Genomic DNA, 24,214 nt, shown 5'->3' on the forward strand with positions numbered 1-24,214 from the left:
CCAGAGTGGTAGGAAAAGAAAAAAAAAAAGCAGAGCCAGAAACAGACATGGAGAAACCTCAGGGAATCCTCTTTGAAAGATGTCTGGCTTTTTAGGCCCAAGTGGTCTCAGGCCGAAAACCCGATCGCTTTCTCAGTCCCGCTGGACTCACTCCCCCCGCGACCCCGGCCCAGCCCAGCCGCAGGGGACCTCCGTCTGTGCTCCGTGCCCAGAAGCCTTATCTGTACAAGACTCACCCGTTGTCCAGCAATATCCACACCCGCTACTTCAGAGGGGGAAGGGGCTCCTCTGCAGAGGTGTGACACGGAGAAGCGGCACCCAGTCCGGATTTGATAACTAGGGGAGACGGTGGTGGAACCTGCGGGTGAAGGTGGGCCGCGGTGGGATGGGGAGGGAGGAGGAGGCCGTCCCGGTAGCTGATTGGCGGATGCAACGGTGGGGGCGGAGCCTGGCCGACTTCCCCGCCCAAACCGCCGAGGCCCCGCTTCGTGTCTGCGTCTGCGCGAAGGTGCCCCCGCAGGTCCAGGATGGAGACCCTTGCCCCAGCCCTGGCAGGGAAGCAGGGCAGTTTGTCGAAAAAGAAACTCATGAGACTGTTTACCAGCCAGCGAGTTGGTTAATAAATAATGATAGATCTTTATATTAAATAATACAGCTGTTTCAGTGAAACATTAATGATCCTACTTTTGTATGTTTCTGTTTTTCTAACAGGAAAAATAAGGATATATTTGGCTACCTTAGGAAGTGGGAAGGGTTGACAGGTAGTTTCTTTTCTCTAGAAATTTTGTATTTTTTAAACGTTAAAAAAATACTTTGAAGTAAAAAAAATAAGACTGTTTAGTAAAACCACCCTTAACCTATATACCCAGCAGAAATGCATAGGTATGTCACCAAAAGACATGCACTAGAATGTTCAAAGTAGCACCACCCTTAATAGTCTGGAAGCTACCCAAAACCTACCCTCACTGCCTTCTCATCCCTATCGCAACTCTGTCACTATCTTCTATTTTAAGAGCCTTAAATATGTTTTCAGACCAACAAATATTGAGAATTTATCATCAAAAGGTCTGCTTTAAAAGAAATTCTAAAGGATATATCTCAAGAAGTAATAAAATAATCTTAGATAAATAATCTGAGATGTAAGACAAAATGGTGAGAGACTTTCAGTTCTATCATTGAGAAAATTCCTTGTTTGGAACAACCTTTCCATGAAAAACAGCAATAAAAGTTGGGTAAAACACAGGAAACAAGGGAAGACTTTGAAGAGCAAACAATATAAACAGAGCTTGAGAAGCTACAATCCTGAAGGAAGGAAAACACAGGATATGAACTGTACATTCTCTGTGGCTTTTTCTTTTAGAGCATTTTCCAGTTTACAATGCAAGATAATTGAGGACAAGCAGGAAATGTCAGTCTTACTGGTTCAAGATTACCAAATGAACTGGAACTTAAAGAGTGAAATTTCAGACAAGAAGAAACCTCAGAGAAGTGAATCTAAAAATCTATGTACAAATTTCCCTCAAGTCACTGACTGATTTCTAAGCTGTGCATGCACAGGGAGAGACCCAAAAAAACTTGTGGAAAATAGTGGCTAAAATGTCAGTCAACTGAGCAGTTCATTTCAGTAGTTCTAGACTTATGGAAATATGGCGGTCAAGCCCCACCAAAGTAAGTGATTCTTACCAACACTTTCTTTCAGTTGAGACATGAGAAAAACCATGGCATATGAATAAAACAATGCATAAGATGTAAGGTCTATGCTCTTGGGTAGAAGAAAAATCTGCAATGGATCTGTTCTAAGAAAGTATAAAGCTAACCTTTGATACTATCAAAGTAATCTTCTGTTACTTTATCTGTCTCCCACCTCAAAAAAAAATCCTCTTTGGAAAAAAATAACATCAACTACAACTTCCTGATTTTTCATTCATGATGTCTCTGTCTAATCCAAAATTTAGAAGCAGGCTAAAAATAAGGACGAATTGTGAAGAATTCAAGAGAAACAACGAAACATAGAAACATAGTTACAAGGGGTTCAGACATTGAGTTCTTAAACAGGAACTGACTTTAAAATAACTGTGATTAATGTAATGTCTTCAAAAATAAGAGAAACAGGCTGGAGAATTCCAGTATAGAATTAAAACTCATAAAATGTTAAAATAGAAATTTTAGAATTAAAAATAATCATTGAAATCAGGAATTCAATAGTTAGCTGTAATAGCATATTAAATACACGTGACCAAAGAATTGGTGGATTGCAACAGGAATCAGTAGAAACTATTCAAAAATAACACACAGTAAGAAAAGATGATGCATAAGGAGATGAAAAGATATAGAAAGAATATAATAAGAATTATGATACAAAGTAAAAGGCAATGATGTGTAATTAGGCTCCCAGAAGAAAAGGAGAAAGAATGAAACAGAAGCAATATACTGATAATTAATGGCAGAAAGTTCCCCAAAGGGCTGAAAAACATCAAAACTCAGATTAAAAAAACTCTCCTCATTCCATAAGCAGAATAAATAAAAAGAAGACTACATCTAGGCAGATTATAATCAAATGTTAAAAACCAACCTTAGAGAGAAATCTGTAAGTTAGTGAGAAATAAAGGATGTTTTCCATTTAGAGCAACAATAATGCATATGGCTCCTCAAATGAAATGATAGAAACCAGAACACAGTGGTATTGCTTAAAAAAAAAAAAGAAGAAGGTGATCTGCCAACCTAAAACTCTACGCATAGCAAGAATATTCCTCAAAAAGTGAAGGCAAAATAAAGATAATTTTACATAAACAAAAGCTGAGAGAATTTGCTAGCAATACAATATAAAAAGTAGTTCTTCAAGATTAAGAAAAATGACCCCAGATGGAAGTACATAACAATAGGAAGGAATCAAGAATCCTGGAAAGAGTAAATACATGGGCAAATATAAGTCAATATTAACTATTTAAATAAACAAAAGCATTTTATGGGATATAAAAGCATAAAAATATATAATAACAATAGCGCAACTGCAAGATAAACTGTTTGGAAGTTATTGCATTGAGCCTTACACATACCTTGATACCAAAGTCAGACAAGAGACTACAAGAAAGCAATATTATAGGCCAACATCCTTGATGAATATAGATGCAAAAATCCTCAATAAAACATTACCATAGTGAATCCAACAGTACATTAAAAAAATCATACACCATAAAAAGTTGGGATTTAGTACAGTGATGCAAAGATGTTTCAACCTCTGGAAATCAACTTCATTTCAGCTAACAAAATGAAGTATAAAATCACCTCAGCAGATGAAGAAAGAGCATTTGACTTTGTCACCCAGGCAGAGGGCGACAGTCCTCCTTGACAAAAATTGTGAAAAAACTGGATATAGAAGGAATATACACCGACATAATAAAGGCCATATATAACAAGCCTATAGTTATCATACTCAAGAGTAAAAGATTGAAAGTTTCTCCTCCAGGATCAGGGACAAGATAAGAGGTCCCTCTCTCATTTTTTCCCCAATATAGCACTCAAAGTTCTAGCCAGAGCAACAAGGTAAGAAAAACATATGCCATCCAAAATGGAAAGAAATTATTTTTGTCTATAGATATTCCTGTTTGCAGATGACTAAATTCATTTATTAAGCTTTTCTATATATAAATTTGCAATCAGAGACAATTCAGCATTATTAATTCTTCCAATCCATAAACAGAATATCTTTTTATCTGTGTCTTCAATTACTTTCATCAGCATTTTATGGTTTTCAGTGTATAGATCTTTTACCTTCTTGGTTAAAGTTGTTGTTGCTGGGTGTGTGCTCAACCATGTCTGACTGTGAGACCCCCATGGACTGTAGCCCACCAGGCTCCTCTATCCATGGAATTTTCCAAGCAAGAGTACTGAAGTGGGTTGTCATTTCCTACTCCAGGGGATCTTCCCTACCCAGGGATTGAACTTGTGTCTCCTGCATCCCCTGCATTGGCAGGCAGATTCTTTATCACTGAGCCACCTACTTGCCTTTGGTTAAACTGGTTCCCAAATATTTACTGATTTGATGCTATTGTAAATGGGATTCTTTTTAAAATTTCCCTTTCAGGAAATTGCTCAATCGCTGTTAGTGAAGAGAAACACAATCACTTTTTGTAAGTTGATTTTGTATCCTGTAACCATACAGTAAACTGACCTTCAACAAATGTGCAAAGCACACATGATGTGGAAAAGATAGTCTCTGCAATAAATGGTGTTGGAATAATGGGATATTCACATGCAGAAAAACAAAGTTGAATGCTTCCCTCACACCAAATACAAAAAGCAACTCAAAATACATTACAGACTCAAACACAAGATCCCAAACTGTAAAGTTACTAGGAAAAAACATAGGAAAAAGCTTAACAATGGGCTGCACAGTAAATTTTTGGATATGACTCCAAAAGCACAGGCAATAAAAGCAAAAATAAACAAGTGGGACTATGTCAAGCCAAAAAGTGTCTGTACAGGGTAGGACCCAACAGTGTAGAGGGAAAACCAACAGAATAGGAGAAAATATTTACAAACCACATATCCAATAAGGAGTTAATAATATCCAAAACACATAAGGAATTCAAACAGTTAAATGGCAGGAAAACAAGTAGCTCAATTAAAAATAAATGAAGGACCTGCATAGACATTTCTCAAAAGAAGATATACAAATGGCCAGCAGATATATGGAAAAGTACTCAAATCCACTAATCATCATGGAGGTATAAATCTAGAACCATATATATCACTTCACACCTGTTAGAAGCATTACTATCAAGAAGACAAGAGATGACAAGGGTCGGTGTGGATGAGGAGGAAAGAGAAAGCTTGTACATTGTTGATGTGAATGTAATTGGTTCAGTAATTGTGGAAAACAGTATAGAGACTTGTCAAAAAATGAAAAACAGAACTACCATATCATCTAACAATCCTAGTTCTGGGTGTATATTCAAAGGAAAATAAAACCAGTATCTGGAAATAATATCTGTACTGCCACATTCATTATAGCTTTATTTACAGTAGCCAAGATATGGAAACAACTTTATTCATTAATCCATCTGATAAGTGTCTATCAAATGGATTAATGAATAGAGAAACTGTGGTATATATACACAATGGAATTTATTTAGCTATTTAAAAAAAGGAAATCTTGCTATCTGTGACAACATGGATGAACCTTGAAGGCATTATGCTAAATTTTGAAATAATGTAGACACAGAAAGACAAATACTGTACCAACTTCATTTATAAGTGGAATATAAAACAGTTGAACTTACAGAAGCAGAGAGTAGCATAGTGGTTACTAGGAGCTGGGGAGAGGTTGGAAATGAGGCAATATTGATTAAAGATTGCAAAATTTCAGATATTCAGGTTGAGTAAGTTCTGGAGATCAAATGTATAGCACAATGACTATTAGTTAACAATATTGTATTACATACTTGAAATTTGCTAAGATGGTAGATCTTAATTGTTCTCACCAAAAGAAAATGGTAAACTATACAAGGTGGTCGATATGCTAATTAGCTTGATTGCTGCAATCATTTCACAATGTATACGCATATGTAAACATCACACTGTACACCTTAATATGTGTGTGTGTATGAGTGTGTGCTAATTCGCTCCAGTTGTGTCTGACTCTTTGCGACTGCATGGACTGTAACCCTTCAGACTTCTCTGTCCATGGGATTGTCCAGGCTAGAATACTGGAGTGGGCTGCAGTGCCCTCCCCCAGGAGAGCTTCCTAACCCACGAATCAAACCCATGTCTCTTGTGTCTGCTGCATTGGCAGGCAATTTCTTTACCACTAGTGCTACCTGGGAAGCCCTCCCAAAACCTTAACATATGCAAGTTTTATTTGTCAACTATACTTCAATAAACGTCATGAGTTAAGTATGCTATACAATTAGAGTTACTACTAAAACATTTGACCTAAAACTTTAGAACATGTAACTTAAAAATAAGAGGAGTAAAATAGTGGGAAATAAAGGAGGATAAAAGAAAGAATGGTAAGAAAATAAACCAGAAAAAATTTTAAAAAATAATAAGATGGTAAAAATAAGCCTAATTCTATTACTAATTACAATAAATATAATTGGATTAAATTATTCAATGTTAAATTATAAATTGTCAAACATTTTAAAAACCTAGGCTTAAAAAATACACATATGTTTATGATATATATACTTTTTAATGTATTGGTATCTCATTATGGTTTTTATTTTTTTATTTTTACTTACTTGTTTAAATTTTACTTTATATTTGACTATAGTTGATGTACAATGGCATATTAGTTTCAGGTCTACAGCAAAGTGATTCAGTTATACATATACACATATCTATTATTTTTCAAATTCTTTTCCCATTTGGGAAATATTACACAATACTGCATACAGTTTCCTGTACTATACAGTAGATCCTTGTTGGTTATCTATTTTAAATATAGTAGTGTGTATACGTCAATCCAAAACTCCCAATTTATCTCTCCTTTCTACATTTCCCCTTTGGTAACCAGGTTTGTTTTCTAAGTCTGTGAGTCTAATTCTGTTTTGTAAATAAGTTCATTTGCATCATTTTTTTTAGATTCCACATATAAGTGATATCATATGATATTAGTATTTCTATCTGACTTACTTAGTGTGATAATCTTGAGATCTTCATGATGCTGCCAGTGGCATTGTTTCGTTCTTTTTAATGGCTGAGTAATATTCCATTGTACATGTGTATCACATCTTCATACATTCATCTGTCAATGGACATTTAGTTTGCTTCTATTCCTTGATTGTAAAAAGCACTGCAATGAACACTGGGGTGCCTTTATCCTCTCAAACCATGGTTTTCTCTGGATATATGCCCAGCAGTGTGATTGCTGGATCGTATGGTACCTCTATTTTTAGCTTTTTTAAGGAACCACCATACTGTTCTCAATAGTGGCTATACCAATTTACATTCCCACCAACAGTGTAGAAGGGTTCCATTTTCTCCACACCTTTTCCATCATTTATTGTTTGTGGACTTTTTGATTATGGCCATTCTGACTGGTGTTAGGTGGGATCTCATTGTATCTTTGATTTGCATTTCTCTAATAATTAGTGATGTTGAGCTTCTTTTCATGTGCCTGTTGGTCACCTGTATGTCTTCTTTGGAGAAACATCTATTTAGCTCTTCTATCCATTTTTTGATTAGATTGTTTTTTTTGTATTAAGCTGAATGAGCTGTTTGTATATTTTGGAAAGCAATCCCTTGTTGGTAGCATGTTTTGCAAATATTTTCTCTCATTCTGTGGGTTTGTTTTTCATTCTATTTATGGCTTCCTATGCTGTGCAAGAACTTTTGATAAACAGATCTACAATGAGAAATTTTAAAATCCACCATAGCAGTGAAAGATTTTAACGTATCTATTTTTGCAGTTGAAAATTCAGGCAGATAAAAAATTGGTGAAGGTATGGCACTTATGGATTGTATAATTAACACTTATTTTAAAGGAATATGTAGGACATTATATAATTAAAGATCACACATTATTTTCAAGCAAATAAAACTGACAATTTGCTAGGTTATAAAGCTAACTTCAATAGTCCAAAGGAATTGGTATCATAATTCTCTGAATTAATTATAAATTAGCTAGACAACATTACTAGAAGATGATGAAATATTCTTTATGAAGAGACTGTAAATTAAATACACATTTTAAAAAATTCATGGGTCAAACAAGAAACCATAATGGAAATGATAGATATTTAAAGCATGATAGCAAAATATTCATATCAAATCTTGTGAGATATAGCTAAAGAGCAGTGACACAAATTTATAGCCTGAAGAGCTTATGTAAGAGCAACTGCTCAAAATTAACGAGCTAAGCATACACCTTAAAAGCTCAGAAAAGAAATAACAGAGAAATTCAAAGAAAGCAAGAAGAAGTAATAAAATAAATAACAATGAAGAGAACAGCCAGGGTTTTTTTTTGTATGTGTATGTGAACAGATGTATGTGTATGTGAACAAAGTACTCCAAGTTCTGGCAAAATTAATCAAACCAAAAAGAGAAAGGAAATCTATAAACACTAGTAATGAAAAGGCAGTCATAAAAATAGAAATATTTAAGTAGATAATGAGAGAAAATGTGAACAAACCTGGTGCATTAATTTTGGTTAAATATTTTGGAAAATACAACTCATGAAAACTGACTCCATAAGAAAACCTAAATAGTCTTATAAATCCTTCAAGTAATTGGACCAACAAGTTTAATGTTCTCTGACAAACTAAATTCCAAACCTTGAGTGTTTCACTGGTGATTTGAAGCAATATTTGGCCAGATAATTCCAATCTTGCACAAATTCTCCCAGAGAACAGCAACCATGAGAATACTACTCATCTTATTTTATGAAAAGATATTGACAACAGGTAAGGTTAGTACCATAAAGAAAATTTACAGGCTAATCTCAATTCACACATATAGATGCAAATATCTAATGTTTACCATTATATCTATATATAATAGTTGTCACAGATTTATCATAGTTTATTGCAGGAATGTAAAGTTGATTTAATATTAAAAATTGAATACTGAACCTCACTAAAATAACATACTTAAAGAAAAAGTCATAAGAGAAAATCAATAGCCATAGTAAAAGCATTCAACGAAACATTTACTCACAATAAAAGTGCTTACCAAAAGAAGAATTGAACTTTCCTATCATTGGACAAAGCATTTATGAAATAACCATCCTGAATGCAATATTTAAAGCTGATATAGTGACATATTTTACTTTATTATCTTAAGTATAAAACAAGATGCCCCTCCCTTCTTTTATTTAACATTACACTGGCGGTCCTAGCCAATGTAATAGGACAGGAAAAAGAAACTGAAAATATAAGGATTAGAAAAGAAGAAACAAAACTGTTATTATTTTCAGAAGATATGACTGCCTTTGTAGTAAATGTGATGCTATAGGTAAATTTAGAGTTATTAATGCAGGTTATCATGTTTGATACATAAACACTATATAAAAGGCAACTGGATTTCTACACACCAGTAACAAACAATGAGCTACAAGACTTAATCTTTATAAAACAAAACATTTATAATAGCACTGAGAATATAATGTACTTAGAAATAAAGCTAACAGAAGTGAGCAAAAGGGAACAATGAAAAATATTACAAAATATTATAAAACACTAAAAAAACTAGTGGTAAGCTAGTTTGGCATTTTATACATATATGTATGTAATGGCATTATATACCAAGTTCATAGATGGAAAACTTCACCTTGAAGAGGCCATTTCTCTCCAAATTGATACATAGGATTAATGCAATATCAATAAAAATTCCAACAAGTTTGTTTCCTTGCTTGTTTGTTTCCTGTTTTGAAGAACATGACAAGTTTGTTTAAATATTTACATGGAAGGTCAAAGCTCCAATAACTTATTTTTAAAAAATTCTTGAACCAGAAGAAGGATGTAGGAGAATATTTCCTACCAGATTTAAAGATTTATTATAAAACTACTGCAGTTAAAAGCAATTTTGTATTGGTAGAGTTATACAAATAGATAAAGAAAGAAAGTAGGCAGTTTAAAAGAAACTCATGCATATATGAAAAACGTGATTCATACAGATCACTGGTGCCGGGACAGTTGACTGTTCATATGGAGTAAATAGTAATATAAGAAACTTCCAGGTGGATTATGACATTACCAAATTCAAAACTTTAAAAGTTTTTAGAGAAAAATAAACGAAAATTGAAATTAAAATTCAAACTTAATTCACTGGCAGAGACAGAAAGACACAGAAAGAAAAGCTAAGCACCAACTAAAAGCAGATATTTGCAGCATATACAGTTAACTAGGTATTGATTAGCATCCAGATTGTATAAAGAAAGCGTTCCAATAAGACAATAAGAAAAAGACAAGCAACCCTATATAAAAATGAATAAAAGGCAGGAGGCAGAATTTCCCAGAGAGAAAGCACAACAGTTCATCATTATATGAAAATATGGTCAGTTTCATTAGTTATCAGAGAAATGCTCATTAAAATCAAAATAGAACGCTATTTCATGCCTACTAGACTGGCTTAAAATGAAATTTGATAATGCCAAATTGTGACAAGTATGGGTAAACAGAGAAACTCTCTTCTGTTGCTGGAGAGTGCAATCTGGCCTAACACTTTGGAAAGAGTTTATCAATCACCTAATAAAGTTGAATATAAAGAAATCTTATAACCCAGTAGTATAACCTAGGTGTACACCCTAGGGAACAAGAGTGAACCAGAAGGCACATACAAGATAGTTGCTGCTGCTGCTAAGTCACTTCAGTCGTGCCCAACTCTGTGTGACCCCATAGACGGCAGCCCACCAGGCTCCCCCATCCCTGGGATTCTCCAGGCAAGAACACCAGAGTGAGTTGCCACTGCCTTCTCCAATGCATGAGAGTGAAAAGTGAAAGTGAAGTCGCTCAGTCGTGTCCGACTCTTAGCGACCCCATGGACTGCAGCCTACCATGCTCCTCCGTCCATGGGATTTTCCAGGCAAGAGTACTGGAGTGGGGTGCCATTGCCTTCTCCAGTGTGTATATGCTAGTTGCTCAGTTGTGTCCGACTCTTTGCGACCCCATGGACAGTAGCCCACCAGGCTCTTCTGTCCACAGGGTTTCCCAGGTAAGAATACTAGAATGGATTGCCATTTCCTTCTCTAGGGATCTTCTCGACCCAGGGATTGAGCCCCAATCTCCTGCACTGAAAGTAGATGCTTTACTCTCTGAGCCACCATGGAAAATGGGCCCCAACAATCCCTGCCTCCAGATATTCATGGTCTTGTGTAATCCTCTCATTTTGAGTTTGGGCTGGAACTAGTGACTCACTTCTGATGAAAAGCTGATAAAAATGATGAGATGTCACTTTTGAATTTAGATTACAAAAAGACTCTGTCTTTTGTCTTTGTCTCTGGAAGCCTTCATACTGGTGGAAGCAAGCTGCCATGGTATGACTAGGTCTTATGCAGAGACCCATGTGGCAAAGGACCAATGTGTCCAACCAAAGCCAGTGAGGCCAAGAGTTCTGCCAACACTCATATTAGGTGAGCTTGAAAGGGATTTCCTTCAGTCAACTTTGAGATGACTATAGCCCCAGCCAATACCTTGCTTATAGCCAGTGAGAGACAGTGAGTCAGACTCCTAGCAAAGCTCCTCCTGAATTCTTGACCCATTGAAACTGTGAGATATAACCTTTCTGTTTATTTGTTTTGCTGTTTTAAGCTGCTAAGTGTTGGTGTAATTTGTTACATAGCAATAGATAGCATATTAATAATACAAATCCCAAATGAGCAACAACCAATAAACGGAGAATGGATAAATTAAAGTATGTTGTTGTTCATTTGCCAAGTTGTGTTCAACTCTTTGCAACCCCGTGGACTGTAGCATGCCAGGCTTCCCTGTCCTTCACTATCTCCCAGAGTTTGCACAAATTCATGTCCATTGAGCTGGTGATGCTACTCAAACTATAAGCAGTGAAAATGAAGAAATTATCCCCAGGGGTGAATCTCAAAAACCCAAGAATACATATAGTATAATGCCATTAATATGAAAGTAAAAAATAGGGAAAGCCAACACACACACATATATATATATATATCGTTTTGGAATATATTAGACACTTCCCTTGTGGCTCAGCAGTAAAGATCTGCCAGTCAATGCAGGAGATGTGGGTTTGATCCTTGAGTTGGGAAGATCCCATGGGGAAGGAAATGGCAACCCACTCCAGTCTTCTTGTCTAGGAAATCCCAAGAACAGAAGAGCCTGGTGGGGTACAGTCCATGAGAAAAAGAGTCGGACACAACTTAAGCGACTAAAAAACAATAAAGGAAAGCAAGGACATGATTAATACAAAAGTCAGGATAGATATTATATCTCAGGGAGGAGAGAAGGATGGGCATGACCGAGGATACAGGAGTTCTATTTCTTGACCTAGGAGAAGGTCAGGCATTCACTTTGTATGTTTTATATACTTTTTATTTGGAGAAGGAAATGGCAACCCACTCCAGTATTCTTGGCTGGAGAATCCCATGGACAGAGGGACTTGAAGGGCTACAGTCCACGGGGTCGCAAAGAGTTGGGCATGACTGAAGCGACTTAGCAAGCAAGCACAGCTTTTATTAATGTTTAAAAAAACCAAGCTGATGAAAAAAAGAAAGCAAAGTATTGAACTTAAGTCAATTCACAAAGAAATATTTTGAGGAATGGAAGGATGGATGGGTGGATGGTCAGCTAGACGGATTCATTCTGCTCTTTTTTGTCTAGTTGGACTGGCACATCTTCCAAGAAGTTTCCAAGATCATTGGATTCATGAATCTTTTTCTCCCATACGAAAGGCCTCTCCATTGCAGGATGAGCCAACTCAGTGGCCAGCTGGGGGATGTTTACCTGGGAACCGTTGAATTCAGCACTGACTGCCTCAGGCCCAACGCATTGCAGGCTAAGCTGTCCACCCAGTGCCCCGCACCCACTCTCTCGCACCTCGCCCTTTCCTCTGCCGCAGACACACTCAGCGCCGGATGGCGCCTAGAGCACTTGGCGGGGGAGAGGACTTTCACCTAGGGTTTCTGCAGAAGCCAGCTACCCCCCCCCCCCCCCCCCCCGCCCAAAGAATTCAAGAGCAAGTCCCCAGGGGGTGAAATGCATCGCCTCCAAGGTTCCTTTCGGTTCAGATTTCCATGGCTCCCTGCGGGAGCTCAAAAAATGCACACGAAAAACAGGGGTCCCTCATCTCCAGACAAGCAAGGGTGAATAACAATGCAGCAAGAAGGGAACTGAGATGGAGCCTTTAGGATTCACCATGGAACCGGCCGAGAAGTAAACAGCAAGCAACCCCCGGCGGACTTGTCCGCTGCCCTCCCCTCGGAGACCGCAGGGGCCCCGTGGCGGTCCCCACGCCTCCCGGACCCCACACAAACGCACGTCCCGAGCATCCCCCACGTCGCCCCGTCGCCCCGCGCGGCCACCCGCGCTGTGGCCCGTGTCACCGCCAGGCCTCTCTCGTCCAGAACCCATCGCGGGCCCACACTCACCCTGAGCCCCGCTATTCCCTGCAGCGCGGGTTGGGGGCAGAGGGCCAGGCTAGGAGGGGGCGGCCGCAGTTCCCAGGGGGCAAGAGCGCCTCAGGCGAAAAGGGACTGGGCGGCTGACCGAGTTCAGGGACGTGGAACGGACAGGGCGGGACGAAAAGGAGGCCGTTCCGGGAGCTGATTGGCGGCCGCGCTGGCGGGGGCGGAGCCTGGCCTGCCGCCCGAAATCGCAGAGGTCCGGCTTTGTGTCAGTTTCTGCAGGAAGACGCAGCCTCACGTCCAGGATGGAGACCCCAGCCCCGCCCTGGGAGTGCAGCAGGGCAATTTGCTGTAAATCCGTTAGACTATGAACTAGTGAGCGGTTGAAAATGATAATGTATTTTCATAGAGTATAATGCACAATTATTTCCAAGGACAAGTTAAGTCTTTGAGTCCTAGGCATATTTTTAATTAAAAGAATAAAGTTGCATTAAAATGGAGGGTATAGTTACACTGTTCCATAAATAGAAATCAAATCTCACGTTGTTTTCATGGAGAGAAGGGATAAGAATGAGGAAGTTGCCTATTGATACTTATCTTCATAACCACTGAATTGTTTTTAAAATATCACGTGTTGTCTTATAAAGGCAATGAAAGGGAAGATATGAAACATTTTTGCTAACCAACGGATAGGTGACAGATGCTGGGCGTGAGGGAAAGAAAGAAAGACTTGGTTGTTGAAAACCTGGACTCTGAAATGCCTGCCTCATCTTCTACTAGCCGGGCGCGCATTCCATCCCTATGGATGCCCTAACAAGTCCCCACAAACTCAGTGCCTTGAAACAACACGTTTGTTATCTTGCAGCTCTGTAGGTCAGAAGCCCAGAGAGTGAGCGAGCGTCTCGCTGCGTACATCAAGGTGTAGGCAGGGCTCATTGTTCCTTCCAGAGCTTCTAGCGGACTATCCATTTCCTTGCCTTTTCCAGCTTTGAGAGGCTGCCCAAATTCTTTGGCTTGGGGCCCCTTGCTCCATCAGCCAACAATCTCATCCCTTGGATCTCTGTTTCTGTCGTCACATCCCCTTCTCTGCTTCTCCTCTTCTATTTATTTCTGAGCAAGTTTGACCTGTTAGTTCCTTTGTGCCCTGGATCTAATAGGCCTCCCTCAGTTCTGAATTCTACTGCCTTTTTTATGCTCATTTCCCTTCAGTCTTTCTGTTCATCTCCTCCTTTTTGCATTGTTCATCTTTGTCCTCCAGGTAAATTTTTTTTTTTTTTAATGTAGGAAGTGTTGTTGTTAGAACACGTTATCAAAACACTTGCCTTGTTCTCTTACTTCCACTCAAAAGTCTGCTGCTACTCGGAGCTCAGAGTTGTTGACATACATGTGACATTTGTGAGAAAGGACGTCCTAAACTCCTAGGGGCAGTGAGTATAAGATCCCAGTCTGCCCGAGCTCCCCTGCCCTCCTTTCCTCCCCAGGCCCAGAGCCAGTCAGCAAAGAGCATGCTGGTGCCGTCAGAGGAGGAGGGGTGAGGGGCCCGGGATGAGGGGCAGCCGCAGGGGGAGGAGAGGAGTGGAGCAGAATAGCCGGGTCCCCATTGGCCAGGAATTTGCTGGCTGAAGTCTGCTAGTCTGCTTGTGTTTGCAGGCTGGAGGAGGTTCCCAGGCTGCCCTGGCCTTGTTTCCTGCTAGTCCCCAAAACACACACACACGCAGGCACGAACGCACCCTAAAGCCTGGAGGGCCAGTGATCCTGTCCTCAGGGATTTTATACTGAAACCCTGTGGTCATACTCCGTAGTCCCCACCCGTGCTCACCCTTTCTGCTGCCTGTGTCTCAGTATTCCTTTTTTTTTTTTTTTAATAAAGGTGGAAATTGGATGATATATTTTAGCTCTGAAACTCTGTGACCAATCGCACAGCAAAAACAACCCCAACTGAAAGTGGTGGGCTCTGTAGGTGTGTCTGGGGAGAGTCCGGGTGAGCAGACATGTTGCCTGTGTGCTGCCCATTTTTGAGAGGAGGGGGGATATGGCAAGAGAGAAATGCAGCTGTCTTGGCAGAGAGAAGGAGAGAGAAAACTCAAGGCCAAGTCTGCAATCTCTCAACACCCATCTGCATCCACCAGGTCCCCCAGCAGCCCTGCCTCCCAGCTGCACATACCTGCCCAGACATTCGCTTTTCCTTTTACCCTCAAAGGACTCTGTGGTCAGAAACTACCTCTTTGGGTCTGGCTGGCAGGTTGCTCACTTCTGGAACCCTCTGAGAAGTCATCCCCCCTTGTCTGCCTTTCAATGCCAGAGCAGACTTCAGCAGGGAAGTGCCAAAGTCTTGCCTGTTTTCAGTAAAAGAGGCAAAGGGGAAGGGAGCAGAGGTTGTGAATGCAAACACAAAGGTTGACCTTGCCCTGAGTCAGGGGAATTCTTCCTGCCTTCAAACTGGGATGTGTGGCTTTTTGTCCTGCCTGTAAACTCCAGTTGAAACGTGGGCTCTTCCTGAGTGTTGTGCCTGTTGACTTTCAAACTGGAATTAACCATTAACTCTCCTGGCCTCCAGCATCCAGACTCACCCGGCAGATTTTTAGGCTTGCCAGCCTCCATAATTGTGGGAGCAATTCCTAACATTAAATAAATCTTCATCTATGTATCTATGTGTCTATCTATCCACCCATCCATCTGTGTATCCTGTTGATTCTGTTCCTCTGGAGACCCCACCCTCCCCTGAGCTACTCATCTGGAACTTGCTGTTCAGTATTATGTACCCTCCTCAACTGCTTCCAGCCTCCACATGGCTCTGTTGCTGGAACTCCTGAATGCAAGCCCCTCACAGGGGCTTCTCTTTATATAAATAAGAGTGAACTCAAGACAGGTCTTACTCCCTGTGTATCCTTGTGCTGTTTTCCCTTTCACCACCCTCAGAGATCTATGTTGTATAGCAGAAGGGGAGATTTCAGTACAGTGATTGTAACTCTTCACTCTAGTCGGGGATAAAACTCATAAATAAGTCGACTCCTGCAGAGTCTTTATGGTTGCTTCCTTCTCTCCCCATTTCCTTCCTTATCTGCTCATGTGACCTTCCCTATGAACTTTCATAGGGACTGAAATAGATGTTTAAAATGGAATTATTACAAACACCAGTGAAGAAAAACCAGTAAAAGTTTATGCTCGGGATGTTTTGTGGTTTGAAATCAGGTTTTCTCAGTCTTAAGTAAGAATTTCACTGAGAAATAAATGTAATTAAATTAGGAACAGTGGGAGGATGGGAGAAAACTGGAAGATGACTGATTAAACTGGAGAATTATTTTTTAAAAAAGAAATATTAAGTACCATCTCTTTTTTAGGATAATGACTTCCTTATTTTTATGAAAGCAATGCATTGCATGAAGAGATGGGCATAAAGGAAAAATAATAAAGAGGATCATATTGTACACTGTAATTTTAACATAAAAGGTATTGGTCTTAGATTGGGCTGCTATAACAAGGATGGACTGGGTGAATCAAACAAGATATTTATTTCTGGGAAAGACCTAAGGCAAAAGGAGAAGAGGGTAGCAGAGGACGAGGTGGTTAGATAGCATCACCAAGTCAATGGACATGAATCTGAGCAAACTCTGGGAGACAGTGAAGGACAGGGAAGCCTGAAGTGCTGCAGCCCACCAGTTTGCAAAGAGGTGGACACGATTTGCCAACAGAATGACAATGTCTCATAGTTCCGGAGGCTGGGCAATCTGAGATCAAGGTGCCAGTAGGTTTGGTGTCTGGTGATAACCCTCATCCTGGTTCACAGCCAGTGTCTTCTTGATGTCCTCACACGGCAGAGAAAGCTCAGATTTCTTCATCCCCTTCCTAGGGCAATAATCCCATTCTTGAGGGCTCCAGCCTCATGATCTAATGACCTCCCAAAGGTCCCACCTCCTAATACCTACACATTAGGGTTTAAGATTTCAACATATGAATTCTGGGGGACACAAACATTCATTCCCTAACGGTGTTACTTTTAAGCTAAACTGAATTCAACAGAGAAGCTGAAGAACTGCTCAGGTAAACGTTTCACCACAACAAGAACATCTGAATATCGCTAAGTGATCTGGACCAGGATTTCCTCCCCTGGGTTCAGCATGTCCTCTCCTCAGAGCATGACACGCTTGAACCCTGGAAGGCCTTGAGTGCTACAAGTTTCCTTGTTCTTTGCCAAGACCATGGTGGAGGTAGAGAGAAGTTTCCACCTCTCAGAGTGTACTCTGACTTTTTCCCATGCTACTCTCATGTCATCGCACAGACTCAGAACTAGATAATATCAGTGAGAATACTTAGCCTTTGGTACAATCACCTTCTTTCCTTAGTACAATTTCTCAGTGATGGGGTTGTTGGAAATGTGAGTGAGAGCAGTGTTTAAGCATCATTCCAGAATGAGTCAGAATATAATTTTTTGTAGAGGCAGGATCTAGAACCTGGCTTCAAATACCCATTTTTATGTAAGACGTGACTTGAAGAGAGCCTGGTATATAACAAGGGCCATGCATTTATTATTAAATTATGTTCACTTTCAGATGTTTATGAAATGAGGTTGTGACCCTTTCCTTCTTTGCTGTATGTTAAGAAATATTTCTTTTGTGCTCTTACACTTTTTCTTAAGTTAATTTCATTAGATATTGATGGAGGGGAATTTGGGGACCTGGCCTGCTTCTGCTATTTTTACTTGGGAATTCCTCCAGTTACCATCTAACAGAAGTGAGCATTTATGTGAACCAGCACATTTCTGGAAAACATGTTTTCTTTTATAAAATTCTCAAGTGATCACACTTTTTACTTTAACTTTAAAAAGTCTTATGAGTCATTTTTCTCCTAGTCACTCAAATACATAGTCTGCAGTCTCTTTTCTCTTGCTGTCTCTCTCTCTCTCTCTAAATCCCATTTGGAAATTCAAGTAAAGTGGTTTGGAGAAAGAAATAATGACCTAGCATCCTTCTAAGGGAAGAAAAGTGACCCATTTTAAAGCAGGATCAAAAAAAAAGTTGACACTCTTTTGGTCAAAGTTCAGGCTGGGACACTCCTGGAGAGCCACTCTTGGACATTTCCTGGCTTATAGAAGTTATTGATGATGGTACTACCAGAGGCTGGGAGTGTGGGAACCTCCAGATTCACTCAGTCTCTTCTAGCTAGCTTTCTGCCAGGTATCGATTCCCTCAGATTCAAGGTCTAGATTTCAGGCAAGTAACCCTTGGCAAGGACTAATGCTAAAGCTAAAGCTCCAGCACTTTGGCCACCAGATGCGAAGAGCCAACTCTTTGGAAAAGACCCTGATGCTGGGAAAGATTGAAGCAAAGGAGAAGGGGGCGGCAAGGGGATGAGATGGTTAGAATCTGTCACTGATTCAACGGACATGAGTTTGAGCAAACTCCAGGAGATAGTGAAGGACAGAGGAGCCTAGCGTGCTGCAGCTCATGGGGTTACAGAGTCAGATACGACTTAGTGACTGAACAGAAACAACAAATACTAAAATATGTAAAATCTGGAATGAATGAGGCATGTTATTCAATTTCTTCTGTTTTTTCTAATTGATCCAGTAGATTTCCAGATTTTTAACTTCTTACGTTTGTGGAATATATGTCCTTTGTTATAGCAAATTCTATTTTCAATAAGCTGTTATACATTTGTTAAGCTGTTTATATTTATTTAAAAATGAAACTTTTATTTCTGGTATACCTATTAAAATGTGTGGGACAGAGTTCTGTGGAATAATAATTGAGGACAAATTGGTCTATGGATTGCTTTTCTTGTTTTAAGTTTGCCAGGTTTAGTACGAGAGCTGTGTTAACTTTCTAGAATCTGGACATGAATAAAACTTTGTCAGTATTTTGGTTTATTATATTAATATATGTTTCATGATTATAAAAGTATCCTGTTCATTACAGAAAATTGGAAAATATAAAAAATCAGAGAACAAAAATATTTAAGTCAGCTAAATATATTCCCAGTACTAAAGATAACTGTGGTTAACATTCACTTTTAATTTATCTATATCTGTGTAGGTATCTTTCTTGGATTTATATATGTTCAGATACTTATGAAACAAATTATTATGTGTGTTGTATGCAGTTCTATGTTGTATTCTTTTCACCACGATTTCCCCATGACATTAAAGGTTCTTTAAATATATTTTTGATAACTGTATAACAGTTCCGTTCACTGAAATTATACTTAGTTATTTTCCATTTTGAAATTAGGTTACTCCAGAAATTTGCTAGTCAAAATAATCTTGTTAAAAGCATCTGTTTTACTTACATCTTGATCTGCATTTCTGATTATAGGATGGATTCCTTGAAGTAGAAGTAAGGAGCCAAAAGACTCCTTTAGAAGATTTTTGATACATAGTGCCAATTTATCCTCTAGAAATATACTTTCAACAGCCCAATGTAAATGTATTCTTCTGGATTTCCAGTGGACTACCTTATTTTCTAAACCTTATATAAGCTTTCCACATATTACCTGAGACCCCTTTTGGTACAGATAGAACCATGTGTGGCCTAATGGGCTTTCCTTTCCTTTCTTCTGTGTCCAACACACATAGAGCCTAAAATGAGAGAAAGGCATATTTTCTAGTATAAACCAGGTTATGGGGCGGTTATGAAGATTTACTAGCTTAAAATCAGATTTGCACTTCATGTATTAGGTTAGCCAAAAATTTCGCTGGGTTTTAAGTAGAAATAAAAGACACATTTTTCATTTTAACAAAGACCATTACTGAACAAGTATTCCCTAACTGAACGAACTTTTTGGCCAACCCAATACCTGCTGCATAAGGCTCCAGAAGGCAGTGCCGGGGAGGGGCAGTGCGGGGGGGGGGGGCGGGCAGTGCCGGGGGGAGGGGACAGTGCCGGGGGAGGCAGTGCCGGGGAAGGCAGTGCCTGCACACGGTCCCTGGCGCCATCTTGGACGGCAGTGCTGTGAGCGGCCTCTTTGCACACGGTCCCCAGCTGCCTTCTTGGATTGCGTGCCGTGTGAAGTGCTTTCGCACGCTGCCACAGAGCTGAGCTGATGGCGGCAGCCATTCCACACTAGCAACTCTGGTCTGAAGAACCGAGTATAACACCTCTACATGTGGCCCCCTGTGAGCATGTGAAACTGGACTGAGCACAAAAGGAAAAAAAAGGTTAGGCTTTATTCTATTACCCAAATTCTATTTTTCTGCCTGATATTGTTAATGGGCTGCACCAGGGACCCTTGCGGGGCAGAACTCTGGTTAAAAATGGCCCAGCTACTTCAAGGGGGTGTTTGTGAGGCCGTGCAGTGAGCTGTGGGGAGGGCTGCAGCCGCCGCCTCTGTCTCCCCAGAGACGCTCTGTGGAAGCAAAGTCGTCTTACGGGGCTTTGGATTTGGACCTCAGTTTTCTCAGAGGAGAGGGTGGCGAGGGCAGGTCCCCGGGAGCAGATCTGCCTCTTGTTTGCTCTGCTGCCAGGATCCTGGTGGGAGAATGAAGTGAATGGAGATTGCAACCACACACTGGTATTAATATTTTCTGTGTCTAATGTGTCCTGTTCCTGCTTCTGCTCTGTTCTGCTGTGAGATCTTGACTTTGTGTCTCCCAGCCCTCCAGCTGCGTTGAAAATGAAGGTCACTCTTCCTCATTCCCTTGCCCTCCAGCTTGCCCCTTTGGGATGGGTTCAATGCAATGGAAGTGACCAAATGTCCTAATTTTATTGGATTAATTCTAACTTCCTTCTGCCCTTGATCCCCCCTGCCCCGAAACTTTATTCTGAGACTCTAGGTAGGTCTCTTGAGTTCTCTTGGCTTCTAGTGGGGATAATGAGATCTTACCTGAAGTCAGGGGCAGGACCATGGTCTCTGAAGGCCCCTCAGTACTGAGATCTACAATTCTATGAATACTTTTTAAATTCCCAGAAACAAAGTCACAATCCAACAGAATTTCAGTATTCCCACTCTTCACCGAAGTGTTCTGAGATAAGGAATGCCAAAGAAATGAGATGGTATATAAGTCAGAATACAGATCTCTAAAATAAGAAGGACTGAGAAATTGTATATGCAGATTTCTGACTATCAGTGAATGGGCAAAAAATTTTAATTATGAAATGAAATTATACCGAATCTTCTGTAAGGCAATCATAAAGGCCATAAAAATGTAACCTGATTCAGCCAAGGCACAGACAGGAGGCATTTAGAGTCAAACACAACTGAATAACTTGCTGGCATAACCAGCCTGGAAGCCATTTGGGGTTCTTTTTGCTAATGCATAATTGAAGTGAAAGAGGAGGAAGCCAAAGCCAGGGAGAAATATGAGACTCAGGATAGAATGGCTGAGGCTGCATCTTGGACCCAAGGCGAAGTTTCAGAGTTTGATGTCAGTCTGTCTGAAGCTGACAGACTGACAGCTTGAACTGATGGTGGCTCTTTGCTTCTAAAGGCAGAGAGGACTGAGACAGCAAGACACATCACTTGGGCCAGGAGAGGATGCAGGTAGAGAGGACATCTCAACTTTTATTATTCATGAAAGCTGGATGGGCATGAGATCATAGACTTTACTCTCCTGGGCAGAACTCACAGGAAGTTAAACAAAGGGTCTTAATAGTCCATTGGATGATTTTGCTAAATAAAATTTGTTGTTGTTCAGTTGCTAAGTTTTCTCCAACTCTTTATGAGCCCCTGGATTGTAGCACACCAGGTGTACCTCTCCTTCATTGTCTCCTGGAGTTAGCTCAAACTCATGTCTCTTGAGTCGGTGATACCAACCACCTCATCCTCTGTTGCTCCCTTCTCCTGACTTCAATCTTTCCCACCATCAGGGTCTTTTCCACTGAGTCAGCTCTTTGCCTCAGTTAACCAGAGTGTTGGAGCTTCAGCTTCAGCATCAGTTCTTTCAATGAATATTCAGGGTTAATTTCCTTTAGGATTTACTGGTTTGATCTCCTTACTGTCCAAGGGACTCTCAAGAGCCATTCTCTTCTCCAGGGAATCTTCCCAACTCAGGGATTGAAATTGAGTCTCCTGCATTGCAGGCAGATTCTTTGTTGTCTGAGCCACCAGGGAAGCCCAAATAGAGGTTGGGCATTTGAATGAGAGTCCTGCCCAATTCATTATTGATCAGCCAACCTTCCTGACCCTTGGGGATTCCATTATCTCCTCTGAAGGATTTGGCAGTACTTTGTTTTGTTTTTTTTTATTTTTTTTATTTTTATTTATTTATTTATTTTAAAAAAATTTATTTAGTTATTTTTTTTTCAGTACTTTGTTTTTAAAGTGAGATTACCTGGAATATGTGGCTAGAAATGGTTTTGCATGCATCTTGATGACAAAATGAAATGCGTCTCTATCTCTCTGTGTAAATCGACGTGTATTAGCTTCTATAAAGCACTTGGCTGTTGCTTTACAAGAAAATATGGGGAGTTTCTGATTTTTTCTTGTTATGAACACTTGCTTCACTTATGATCAATTTATTCTCCACACCGTCACTTAAATTTTATTCTATATAAACAAAAACTTCGTTTCAATTACAATTTTTACTGAAAGTTAAATTTCAGGGCAATATCTCTGAAGAAAAATGTGACTACAATTAGACTTCTAAATTAAATTTAAAATTCAACTTCTCATGTTACTATATATGTGAAAAACTCAACAAAGATGTTAAGGTGATTAAGGCCTATATTTCAGGTGGGTAAATTTACACTCCTCTGCTTAGAAGATGGTAGTTTCTTTTGATATTGGATCCTTTAAATTGTGGAAAAAAACACCTCATTTTGTTAGAAATATAAAGGAATATATAAAATGGTACCCGGCATTGCTTTTAATTGTCATTATCCCTTTAGTCTTCTTCAGTCTAGAAGAATTCTTCAGTCTCTCACATTATGACCTTGAAACTTTTGAAGACTTTACCAAGAATTTTATATATCTTCAATTTGCTTTTCTCTGCTATTTCTTTTTATTTTATTTTATTTTTTTTTCAGTGGGTTTTGTCATACATTGATGTGAATCAGCCATAGAGTTACACGAATTCCCCATCCCGGTCTCCCAACCCACCTCCCTCTCCACCCGATTCCTCTGGGTCCTCCCAGTGCACCAGGCCCGAGCACTTGACTCATGCCTCCCACCTGGGCTGGTGGTCTGTTTCACCACAGATAATATACATGCTGTTCTTTCGAAACATCCCACCCTCCCCTTCTCCCACAGAGTTCAATAGTTTCAGGTGATGCATTTTGGCAAGAGTATCACAGCCAAAATGCATCACCTGAAACTATCACAAAGAAATAGCAGAGAAAAGCAAATTGAAGATATATAAAATTCTTCTTCTATTGGATATTCCATGCTTTCAATTTTTCCTTTTACTAATGATGTTTATGTTCATTACTTGATTAAGGTGATGCCTGCTAAGCAGTTGAGAGGTTGTTTCTTTAGCAAAAATCCATTTGGTTCTCTTACAACACCATCCTCCAATGCTATTTTAATTTAGTGCACTGCATCTTATATGGTGGCAATGACATATCTAAGGTTGCTGACCTAGCTCTAATTGTATTTACACAGTTTTGAGGTCCTGTTAGCTTTCTTTATTTGATTATTTAGAACACTTTTCTCTCCATTTTTTCTTGGTATACAGTATCACTTCTCTTTAACTTATATGTAGGAACATTGTACATTGGTTTCCAATATCTCACTTTGAACATACACATTAATGAACAGAAAGTATATTTCTTCAAGTTTACACAGCCCATTATAGGGAAGACTAATTAGAAAAATCCTTTTAGTCTTTATAAAAACAAAATAGAATTTATGTATTAGAACTATTTGTCTAAAATAGGTTGCTGGGAAATTGTATATAAAATGCAATTTTAATTCTCAGAAGAGATGAAGAAGTTCATGGGAGAGCAGGAAGAAAGTGGGATGGCCAAAGTAGACAAGGGGGGCAAGCTGTGTCCACATCTGCCATCATGAGTGGAGGCTGAGCCTGGATCTGGATGCCACGGGTATGAGTGCTGGGTGCTGACCACCATCTCCAGTCCCTCCAACAGGTATAAACAGGGGGTGAGAGTACTCAGCTCCAGAGGTTGTGAAGTAGAAAGAACAGATAGAAGGTAGCGACCTTGGGAACTCCTGCCTGTGCTCTATCCTTAATACCTATGTGGTGCTGTCTGTTTTCTTTTCTTGACCTCAGTTTTCATGCTGTGGAGAAAA

General features: G+C 39.7%; 1 protein-coding gene across 3 annotated transcripts in view; it reads right to left on the reverse strand.

Moving 5' to 3' along the window:
- Positions 1-13,189, reverse strand: part of TCAF1 (TRPM8 channel associated factor 1) — a 47,043-nt gene extending 33,854 nt beyond the window's left edge. The window contains exons 1-2 of one of the 3 annotated variants that reach the window (XR_010663685.1): positions 324-386; positions 237-270 (exon numbers count right to left, since the gene is read on the reverse strand). The gene's annotated coding sequence lies outside the window, so the exon portion shown is untranslated. Of the gene's footprint in view, positions 1-236; positions 420-13,057 lie in introns of those variants that run through there. The other 2 variants (XR_010663683.1, XR_010663684.1) reach the window with 2 other exon arrangements.
- Positions 13,190-24,214: the final 11,025 nt, after the last annotated feature.

Source organism: Muntiacus reevesi, chromosome 6, assembly GCF_963930625.1.
Source record: "Muntiacus reevesi chromosome 6, mMunRee1.1, whole genome shotgun sequence".
In the NCBI taxonomy this organism is placed as follows: domain Eukaryota; kingdom Metazoa; phylum Chordata; class Mammalia; order Artiodactyla; family Cervidae; genus Muntiacus; species Muntiacus reevesi.